The following is an 11,312-nucleotide window of genomic DNA, read 5'->3' on the forward strand; positions in this document are numbered from 1 at the left end:
TACTTGCCAGGCCCGAAAGACAGCGCGCTGCTGCTGAAGTCCAAGTTCCTCCCCCACCACAAGGGACTAGCTGTGAGGAGGAAAACGTCTCGCTGCCCCCACGGGACGTGCAGACGCCTTCGAGAGACTTGCGCTTCAAGGAGAGGATTCGGCGCTTCCCAATGGGTTCTTACGCGGACACCGCCGGCGCATACGCTCCCCACTGGTTGGGGCCGTCTCAGGAAAGAGGTTTTTACGTGCCCGACTGTCGCCGCCCCACGTTCGCGCCGGTTTCCCGAAGTGCGCCCGGCTGCATCGCCGACGAGCTGAACTGCCTGAAGCTTGCCGAAGTAGCGGTACACCCAGGACTGCACTATCCGGAAGCGTACCCTGTGCCACCGCCGCCTTCGCCTTTGGTTCCGCCCCCCGTCGCGCCGCCGTTCCCAGGTCTCGGATACTTCGCCGACAGGTTCGGTGTCGGCAGACGGCGAACCCGAAGCTTCCCTCGCAGACTGCCCGAGAGAAGGCTGTACGACGCACACGGCAGGTGGGTGGGCCAGGAACGGCGGTCGCAGCAAGACTTCGACGAAGAGGGCTGGTCGCTAAGCCTGCAGCATCAACCGTGCAGGGACGGCTTCTGCTCCTACGTCGGCACCAGGGAACCGAGATCTCGTTTCGACTTGCCCAGAGGCTACGGTCGCCGCCACTCTTGGTCCCACACGGCCGTTCCCGACGACGACATCGAGGACCTCCTTCCGCTGATAGACAAGCTTGCGGTGGACTACGCCAACTCGGACTCCTCGATTGAGGGCACACCCGAAGCCGTACACATTCCCGACGAAGGGTCGTGGTTTTCGGTGCTTCCTGAAACGACCAGGCCGGAAGACCGCTTCATATGGTCGCCGCGACGTGACTTGCATCGACCCCGGTCGGTCTGGTCTCCGATAAAGCCGATACTCGGCGGGTCTCCTCAGGATGGCCTCCGAGAATCATTGACGAGAGCGAAGTACCGCTTCAGAACCTACACCGAGAACGCGTTCCATGGGAGCGTGGATGCCATTGTCGAAGGAAGACGTTCAGTGTCCTGCGAGTTCCCGTACTTCGACGACGACGCCTCGACCTCCTCGGTTGCGAGTAGTGGTGAGGCACACTGCACTGGCTGGTCACCCTGGAGTTCCCAGCTGCCCACAGCCGACCTGCTGAACGTGTCGTAGGCTCTGAAACGCCGTGCCTAATATGCGAGTACCGACTGACACCGAGCCAGTTCTCAGAACGTGTCGATGAGCTCGGGCTATTTCTAAACCCTTCTGGTACCATGATGCAGTACATGCCTTTTTTGGCGTCGACGCTTCCTTTTCCTTTTTTCACTCTTATACTGCGGCAGAACGCATATTCCAGCACGAATTTAGTGCCATAATGTAATTTTTGAAATAAACGTTGCTGAAAAAAAAAAGTGTGCGCGTGTTCGTAACTGTCGTACTATACACAGCTATAGTTTAGCTGCGTCATCTTGAACAAAACCTACGCCATCACACGTGGGCAGCTAAATATGAAGAGTGCCTAGGTTTGGCATATTTGAAATCGCCGTTTCATATATGAAGTTAGAAAAATCTCGCGAATAATTTTACTGGTGACAATGCGCTTGCAAAATATATACGAGGGACTCGGCTAACGGACGTATCAAATGGGACGAAAGGACATTTATCAGGACTTTTGCGCTTGGGTGCCAAGCGCATGCGTTGCCGGTCTCCCGAGTGCTTTTGAGCAGGTGCCGTATCGTAAGGATTGTTTCCGGCGAGTGGCCGATACCGGCGATAAAGGGGGCACACTTTTGCTTTGATCGGTGGTCTTGATCGGCGGCCTTGATCGGCGGCATTCATTTGCGTGGAAGACTACAGTCACCTCGGAGAGCCTTGGTAAACTAGACACGCTGGACGGTGCTGCCACGCCGTGAAAACAGAAGGAAACTAGGCACACAAGCGCTTGGAACTATAACAAAGAGAGAGCGGTGCGAACGTACACATGGCCGACGCGGGTCGCACAGCGGCAAATCTTTGAGAAACGCTTATCTACCTGAGAGTCTACTGATCTTGAAAATGGTGCCTATTGATATATAATCTACTGAAAATGCATATCCAAGTGATGAGACGTATAAGCTTTTGCATAGAATGAAGCGATTTTGCATCAAATTCGGGAGCTGAGTTTTTGCACACGCATATCTGTTGACGGACACGAAATATGCATAGTACCCTAGCGACAGCTTCGCTGTAAAAACATCGTCACCAGATGCACGTATGAGTGTTCAGTTATTCGTTCAAGGAGCGAAGTCTTGTACAGTAGCGCGCATTGTTTTAAAAGAATGGATACAGGGGTGAATGGCCAAATAATAAATTGCTTTGCCTAAATCGAGACGACAAGTTCGCACATAGGCTGCCTAAAAATTTACTATTATGAATTATTGACTGAAAAGTGTTCAGTGGAAGTTATCTTCCCCGTGCGTATGCCCATGAACTGGTGTCACCTGCACATCAAACGCAGCTCCTTCGCAGTAGAGTCATTCGGAACACACCTCACTCCCATCGTTCTCTCTCTTTTGAGACAACACTCTCCTTTGAGTGTTGTTGTCCACTACATATTCGAAAGAAACGAATATTTGACAATGTCTACTACCGAATTCTCCAATCAAATACAACTCTAGTAGCAAATCTCGAATACTCGCACACCTGCAAATAATCGCAAACAGCAGCCGCGCGAAGCGAAAGGTGTGCGCGTTGCGAAAACATCGCTAATTTTCGAGCCGCGCCCATGGAATGATAGGCCCGTCGATCTCGTTTGTGCGACTCGTGACGTTCAAATTCCCCTGCGTGGTCGTCCACGGTCGATACAATCAAACGGCCAAGGCCTGTCAGCCAACCAAACAGCCTTGTCAGCCGGCGAGTGCTTGTTTGGTATGCGTTTGCCCCTAGGCGTGCCGGTATGGCGGAGTGAGGTCGCGCGTTGGTCATGCCGTCTCGTAGCCGAATCGGGCTGAGTCACTTGCGCTTCACGAGATAGCGATAACGCGGCCTAGAACGTGCGCTCATCACCGCAGGTTGGTGGCATGTGCTGACTCAAGGTAGAAAACAAGCGCGTTTGCGCCAATATACGATGACTCATTCCATTTCTCCGGGCTACGTATCCCGGCTAATGAAGCAGACGATGGAAGCGAGAAGCGTTCTCGACCGAATAATCGTACACTTTGAGCTAGCTGCTTTATTTCTACTGAGGTGGAAAACTGTTTTGCTTGGAAAACGTGAAAAACGTTTTTCCACGTGAAAAAAAGTTAGGTTCAGTGCCTCTATTTCAGTTTATTAGGCAAAACGTCAAGTTTGCGTCACGTTACTAACGTTACGAAAGCAAAACGGAGCTATCGGCGCCATTTTGTACGCGTCGCGCCTACATCACGCCTCGCAGAAAATGTAGGAATGTCCAGAATAGAGCCCCTAATTTAGGCACCTCGCCAGAAGCACCGCACCAGGTATTCTTTTATTTTCACAGATATTAATAGATTTGTTTGGCTCTTTTGGCCGTTTTCGTGGTAGCTCGATGGTACGACGGTGGTCGGACTTGGGGGAGGGGGGTGGAAGAAGACGAAATGCGCCGAGGGAAAGGGCGCGTGATTACATGGTTACATGGTCAACCGAATTTACAAGAGGGGCGGTGCGTGAGTTCGTCGCGGGAACATGAGGAAAAGCGCACGTGCTCTCGGGCAAGCGAGTGGCGGGGAGGCTGTCGCCCGCTCGCTTGTTCGTTGCACTTAACGCTGGCCTTACGGCTGCGGCCATCCCATCGGGGAGAATGCGGCGGTCGAGAATCACGCACACACACACACGCGCACGCACGTACGCACGCACGCACGCACGCACGGACAGACAGACAGATTGACTGAATACAGCACGTTGTTTGCGATTTACTTAGGAATTATAATTTTAAATAGGCAAAGAAAGTTTCAAAAACTAAAGTCCCTATATAAGAAAAGTACCGCCATCTACTCTTTCCTCCGCCGCCTCCTCTCCTAAAGCGCTTGCTTTTTTCTTTACTTTTTGCTTGCGAAAGCCAAGTCGACGGTGGCGCACCTAGAAAGTCCACGTTGAAGCTTTCAGGCCGGGCGCGCGCCACCGCCGCCGCCGGCGACTGCGGCTGCGCAGAGGACTTTCAACATGGCTCTGAGGCGGAAAAAAAGAAAATATAAAGAAGTGAAAAGCGCCCGCTATCATCGTCCAATCGGAGATACAGGAGAGAGAAAAGCGGCGTTTATCAAACGATGGAGGTACTTTTATTATATAGGGACTTTATCAAAAACGAGTATGTAGCGCGGCCTCGCGGTGAAGTCTTGGTACTTCGGATGCAGCATATGAGATTACTGTACGTAAGTCGGCTGTTATTAAGTACTTATTGCTTAAAATTGCAGTTCGTATATTATTAAGCTTTAGCGCTTCGTTCCATGCGTATTACGAAGTAATAAGCATGGCTATCGTATTTACAGCAAGGACAGAGACTCCCGCGGTGGCGGCGTCGATCGCTATTTCGTACGTTACAAGACTACCGGATATTACGGGCGTAGGGCGTGTTTTGGTGAAAATTAACTTTGCTGAATTGCGTTTGGTAATTTGGAATTGCGTTTGGTAATCCGCTTTGAGTGTCCATATAATTGCTATCGCAATAAAAAATGTCGTAGTTTCACCCGAAAGGCGAAGCATTAATTGCGATAGCAAATTAGTAGAGAGCTATACGGAGTAAGGATAGTAGTTTATCAGCTGTATAAACGTGGACATGCAGCAGCACCAGCAACGCGCAGAACTGTTGTCGACGCCGTCGGTGTTTTGCCCGCGTTCGCACCGAACGCGCGCGGCGTTGGTGACTGTTGCCGGTGCCTCTGGGGGCGGCTCGGAGGTTTTCGGAACGGGACACTCGTCGAGCAGCGTCGGAAGTATTTACCACCTTGTCGCCTCGCAACGTTTTATTGCGACAGCAATAAATAATGGTCATCTGTTTTGCCTATCTTTGACGCTGGGCGTCCGGTACTTCCAGGTCACTAACGACACGAGCGTTATCAGCGTGACATAGCATTATCGGCAGGAAAGTAGCGAGCACAGAGTTTTCAAGAAAGAAAGCGTAAGCTCTAAACTGTAAACTGTTTTTAGAGTATATGTACTCTAAATACAGTTTACCGATCTAGAACATTTTGTTCTGGGATTTTACGTGCCAAAACCACAAACTGATTATGAGACACGCCTTGGTGGGGGACTGTGGATTAATTTTTGTGCCAGCTGGGGGTTCTTTAATATGCACGCAGTGCAGGGTACACGAGCGTTTTTGCATTTCGCCCTCATCGGAATGCGGCCGCCGGGGACGAGGTTGAACCCTGTTACAGTTTAGAGTACTCCAAATAGTCCTCAGGGCACTTTACACCATATGGTCTATACATAGCGCCGTCGAGTCCGTGAGGGCAGTATCAGAATCTTCTGCTGCTGCTGATAATGATGATGGGAATGATGATGATCCTCAAAACATGGCACGTACCCACAATGGAGCCAAAAGTTGAGTGGTTGAACGAACAGATAATGATGACTTCAGGAAAGTCTTTTTTTTTTTCATTAGCCAGCTTCACACACTTAACGTCGCGAAGACTGATCAAACAGTGGAGCTGGTGGCTTATACTAGCTTTTACTTAGCTTTAAATTGGCTTGCACTTAGCGTTAATTTGAATTTTACAGCGAAGCTGTTAATGGCTCACTCATCGATGGTCGCGTCCGGATGCAGAAAAAAATGACAGCAGATCCACGAGGTGAATGATGATGAGTGGGCGAAGCTCCGGAGGGAATCATCGGATCTCCCGCTTAAGGGGACGCTAGCACAAACGCGTTAGAAACGTGCAGTACTCTTCAAAAATGAGTGAGTCGTGGTTCAAGCGAGCGGCGGTTCTTTCGGAGAGAGGAACCCCGTACTCTCTCGTTCAGTGAGCCGTGACGAACCGTTCCGCGGCTCGCTCAGGAGCGAGCCGGATCTTTAAGGCCGCTCTTTTAAAGAGCGAGTGAGCCGTGGTTCAGTAAGTGAGCGGCGGTTCTTTCGGAGAGAGGAAGCCCGTTCTCTCTCGCTCAGTGAGCCGTGAGTCGTGACGAACCGTTCCGCGGCTCGCTCAGGAGCGAGCCGGATCTTTTGAGCCGCTCTTTTAAAGAGACAATGAGCCGTGGTTCAGTAAGTGAGCGGCGGTTCTTTCGGAGAGAGGAAGCCTGTTCTCTAATGACAGCAGATCCACGAGGTGAATGATGATGAGTGGGCGAAGCTCCGGAGGGAATCATCGGATCTCCCGCTTAAGGGGACGCTAGCACAAACGCGTTAGAAACGTGCAGTACTCTCTAGTAAGGGGGAGCGGCCACAGCGTCTTACGCAGCCATTTACACATGCCGGAACGTTCGCTGATGCAACACTTCGAAGAGGGTCTTCCGTGTCTTTAAAGACAACAGCTGAACGTACAGTTTACGTCCTGGTCTTCATTTGTGCTAATTAGTGTAGTCATGAAAATGTCGCCCATGGCATCCACTTCTGTGCATTTTCTGAGCGTGTATCATTAGCACGTCAATAAAACGAGGCCAATGAGCTGTTGTGTTGTAATAGAACTTCATTTCTTTTTTTTTCTTGTTTTTGTTCTGGCGCATGATGACATGATCGCCGGTATCGCGCGCGCGCTCAAGAGGAGAAAAAAAAACGGAAAAAAAAAGAAAAGTACGTGCGGAAGTTTTGTTGATCTTTCATATGATTTTTGTATTGTACTTCAAGAAATCCTTTCGACATTCATTTTGCATGGCGTTACAGATCACTCATATTATAGTGAGCGTACGTATGTGAATGAATGAATGAAGTTGAAAGATAATGCACAATAATATTGCGTTCATATTTTGACGAAAGTTGATTTTAAATTTGTACTACTAAAACAGAAAAGCTTCTGCAATGATGATGAAGCTACATATATTTTTAGAGAAGTACGTCGTATTCTGTCTGTTACAGTCTCATAATCATTTCATCCCCAATAGAAAAGAAAAGAAAGTTTCATTACAACTAAAATTCATGCTTTTAAAATGTGTAAGAATATTATCTAAACATAGCGAAAATATCAATAACACGGTTATTAAATTATGCATATATCGTTTTTTCAAAGCTAAATAACTATAGAATATGCATAACACAGGTTACACATTTAAGTGAACCGGTGAGCCGTTCAATTGAACCGGTTCATTTCAGTGAGCTGAGCCGTTCCGAGCTGCTCACTGAAGTGAGCCGTTTTGCCCATCCCTACTTACGACTCGCAATGGCCCGGCCGCGTTAAAGTCCCTTGATGTAGGAAAGTACCGCCACTCTTTGTACTTTGCCGCCGGCGCGCGACCTCCTCGCCTCCTCCTCGCCCCTCGCGACTCCCCTCCGCGACAGACGGCCTTGGGCGCGTTTTCCTGCACGATTATTGGTCTCCCTGCCGTTGCGCTTGGAAACGAGCGGAGCTTGCGTTTTGCTTGTGTTTTGCTTTTTCGTTCGAGCCATTTTGCGCCTCAGCTCGGCTGGCTCGGCGTATTGACCCTTTTCGCGGCGATCCCGTGGGCGCTGCCATGTTTGATCACGTGGTGACTCGTCCATTGCTTGCCTCAGCTGCCTCCATTGCCTCCTTGATTACAATGGAAGTGTACGACGCCGGCGCGGCTTAGAAAACCTGTTTTCGGAGATATCGTAGACGGTGACTAGGTGGACGACACGAAGCTTTGATCACAGCTTCAGAGAACATGCACAAATGCTTTCGGAGCTGATTAAACAATGTCCAAACGGCGCAAGCAGCGTATATGGTGTTTGTTATAAAAGCGGGGCTCAATATGTATTTCAAGCTATCCAAACATTCCGCTCTTGAATTCAGTCAGGATTAGTGTGTTTTGCTCTTTGTTCTTTATTCGGCAAATATTTTGAAGCAGTGGCTTGTCAGTTTCTGACTCAGAAGTTCCTCGGGGCGGCCACTCTCTGATTATTTTCTGCCTAATCGCTCGCGGGTGTGCTCAGTTCCGATAGATTAGTTCTTGCTGCGCACAAGGCTTGAAACGTAGCTGTTCTGCACATTGCAACACCTTGTAGCAAATGCGTATTATCGCGAGTAACTCGCTTACTCTTGTGGACCATGATGAAACATTCAGCTTCGACCATTCGTGCGCTATCGATGTAGTACCGTCACTTATTGTGCGTACATAGTGCGCATATATTCAAGTGTGCGCCCATTCATTTATTCTTGACACGTTGGCGAAAGAGTGGGTGTAAGTTTCCGTGCTGGTTGGGGTAGATGTGTGTAAATACTGTGCGTGAAAGCTACTATGACAGGAGGCGGCGCTACTCCCTTTATCATTGTTTAACGAGCAGTACTCATCCTTGCCGACGTAGCGGGGCTGAAGCCCTTTCTTTGAAGGTTAGCAATACAACGCAGGCGGATGAGGAAATTTGTGTATCCTTGAGGAGAGCCGCACACCTCGAAGTGCCGGTAACACGTTCGGACAGTTGCTGCAGCGGTTCGCGAACTTGGCCACACAGATTCATTCCATTCCTTAAAATGCCAGTCACTATTTTTGCCGCCAACTTCTGCACACGTCTTCAATCCACATGATTCAATCTAGCATGATTGGAGCACAGTGTGTTAGCGAAAACTCAGTTGCATTTCGACAGCTGATCGCACAGAAGCAAGGTAGAAGCGGTAATGGTTTCGTATTCGTGCGCGGTCGCTGAGGAGACGTATGGCGCGCCGCCGGGAGCGCCATCTCGTTTCTCTAAAACAAACTGCTCCGCGAAAAGGGTCAATAGAGAACGTCGCGCCGTAACATTGCACGCTGTTTCGAGCACTGTCTGCTGGCGCTATGCCGTGCGGCTGCGCATATAACTGCAGCAAGAAGCGTGATGATGGCTATGCAGTTTTTACGATACCGCAAGCAAAGCGTGATGGCTTTCGCAAAGTATTGGTATGCGTGTTGCAGTGTCTACCATGAAGTGATGTGGTGGTGACTGACTATGAAAGACGTAAAGGGGCTCCAGCTGCCTCTATTAAGTCGAATGCTTTACCTAAGCCTTCGAAGAATGCTTAGCAGTCAAGCGTCAGACTCGCTACGCCACTTATACCAGTTATGCCAGCTTTTTGTGTGGCATATGAAGCCAAGCTCACGAATGTTCACTGCATATATACAGCTATTTTGTAAATGTCACTTGCGCTTTTCACCAACTACACTCGGACAGAACTCAAAACTTTTTACTCATTTACCTTCAATCCGGTAAGTGGCAGCGGCCAATATTAGTGATGTTGCGGTTAATGGCATTTCGAAGAAGCTCGTACCAGCCAACTGCGATGTCACGCTAGGGGATTATGCAGGACGTCATGACAAACGGTCGATACCCTTGGTTGGAAGACACGCTTTGAGGGGTGTTTGCCACTTCGTTCTTGTGCTGTATCCAAGTATAGAGCTCTTAAAATTAAGGACTCGATTGAGCATGCGCGCCCAGTATGAAACGAATCTCCTGAGCATTCGCGCATGGCATATTCTTTGCAAATAGTGGCTCGGCTCAAAAGAAAACGTGGTATCTCTTACACCTGGAGTGTTGTTTTGATCGCAACAGAGCCGCTTTTTGGAAAGGACAAGCTCTTAGCGCAAGAACGAATTGCCCGTCAACTTTCGGCCGCACTGATACTGCTTTATCATGTATTAAACGGTGTAGGTTTGTGCCATGGCGTAATGTTACTACTGTTGTTTTCTTGAGCATGTCTTTTTCTCAGCTGCCATCCGTACTGCATGGCATATTTGTACACTAGCATTGTTTCTCATTCTGAATATTATATGATACTCTTCTACGTTATCTATATCTTGTCAAATAACGTTTTTTGCACATGCACGAAAATAAAGCATCTTACTGACCATTCTTTTTGTTTTTTGTGTGATAAATGTTTTTCTGATGTCTAATCAAAATCACAATTTTAACTATCCTACTACATAATTTAACGGTATGTTGGTGTGAGTTGTGAACTATCAAAATACCTTTTCCAGAGGCGTATCTTTTGCCTAAAAATATAGAATGCCTTCTCCCATAGGTATACCGAGTATTTTTTTTAAGCTTCATTGACACCGACGTCTAAAGAATAATCTGTAAATACCTTTCCTCAGCTTCTGTTATTGTGGGTGATGAGTGGCTGCCGGCACCGCTTCATCGCACTGAAATTGTGCAACCGTCCTATTCAATGCAGAAACCACAGCGCAAAAGCTACTTTGACATTGAGACAAACACATGGACGGACGATGCTCTCGCCAGTAATTCATTATAAGAAGGCACACTGAATATAATACCTGCGGTGCACATGCGTGCACATACAAGAAAAAACTGCCAAACATAGAGCGATCTGCCACAAGCAATACTAGATCAGATGCAAAAAGTAAAGCAGCGTATCATGTGGCGGAAAAAAATAACTGGAGTATAGAACTCGCCTCAAAGCTCCTTTTACATCAGTGTGTGTCATTCATACGGCTTTAAGATGAAACCAACCTCATCATAAACGTTGCCTTCAGCATTCTCCATGCTGTTATCACCATTTTTCAAAATATTCTACGCCACTGGGGCGCGCAACTGGCCCAAAATAACGCGCCTCCCTCGAATTCTGCGGCCCGTCCGCGGGAGCCCAGGCGCAATAGCGTGCCGTGCGCAGCGCGCGCAGCCGGCGGGCGAGGAGAATTGAGGAGGAAAGCGCGCGCGCGGAGGAGAGTGTCGCTACTTTCAAGATCAAGGGGCTTTAGGCCGCGTGCCGTTCGTTCGGAGGAACGACGCAACGATCGACGGGGAACTGGCGACTCAATCTCCCACTCACCCAGCTCGCGCCTTCTTCCTCACTCACCCTCGCCGTTCTCCGAAAAACTGCGCGCTGGCGCGCGCTCCTCACCCAGGTGGCGCTTTCCTCCTCTCTCACCCTCGCCGCTCTCCGAACACATCCACCTTAGCGCGTGCTCCTCACCCAGCTGGCGCCTTCCTCCTCTCTCACCCTCGGCACTCTCCGAAAAACTGCGCCCCAGCGCGCACCTCCTCAACCAGCTCGAGCCTTCCTCCTCTCTCACCCTCGCCACTTTCCGAACACCTCCGCGCCGGCGCGCGCTCCTCACCCAGCTGGCGCCTTCCTCCTCTCTCACCCTCGGCGCTCTCCGAAAAACTGCGCCCCGGCGCGCACCTCCTCAACCAGCTCGAGCCTTCCTCCTTTCTCACCCTCGCCGCTCTCCGAACACATCCACCCCAGGGCGTGC

This window comes from Dermacentor silvarum, chromosome 4 (genome assembly GCF_013339745.2).
Source record: "Dermacentor silvarum isolate Dsil-2018 chromosome 4, BIME_Dsil_1.4, whole genome shotgun sequence".
Lineage (NCBI taxonomy): Eukaryota > Metazoa > Arthropoda > Arachnida > Ixodida > Ixodidae > Dermacentor > Dermacentor silvarum.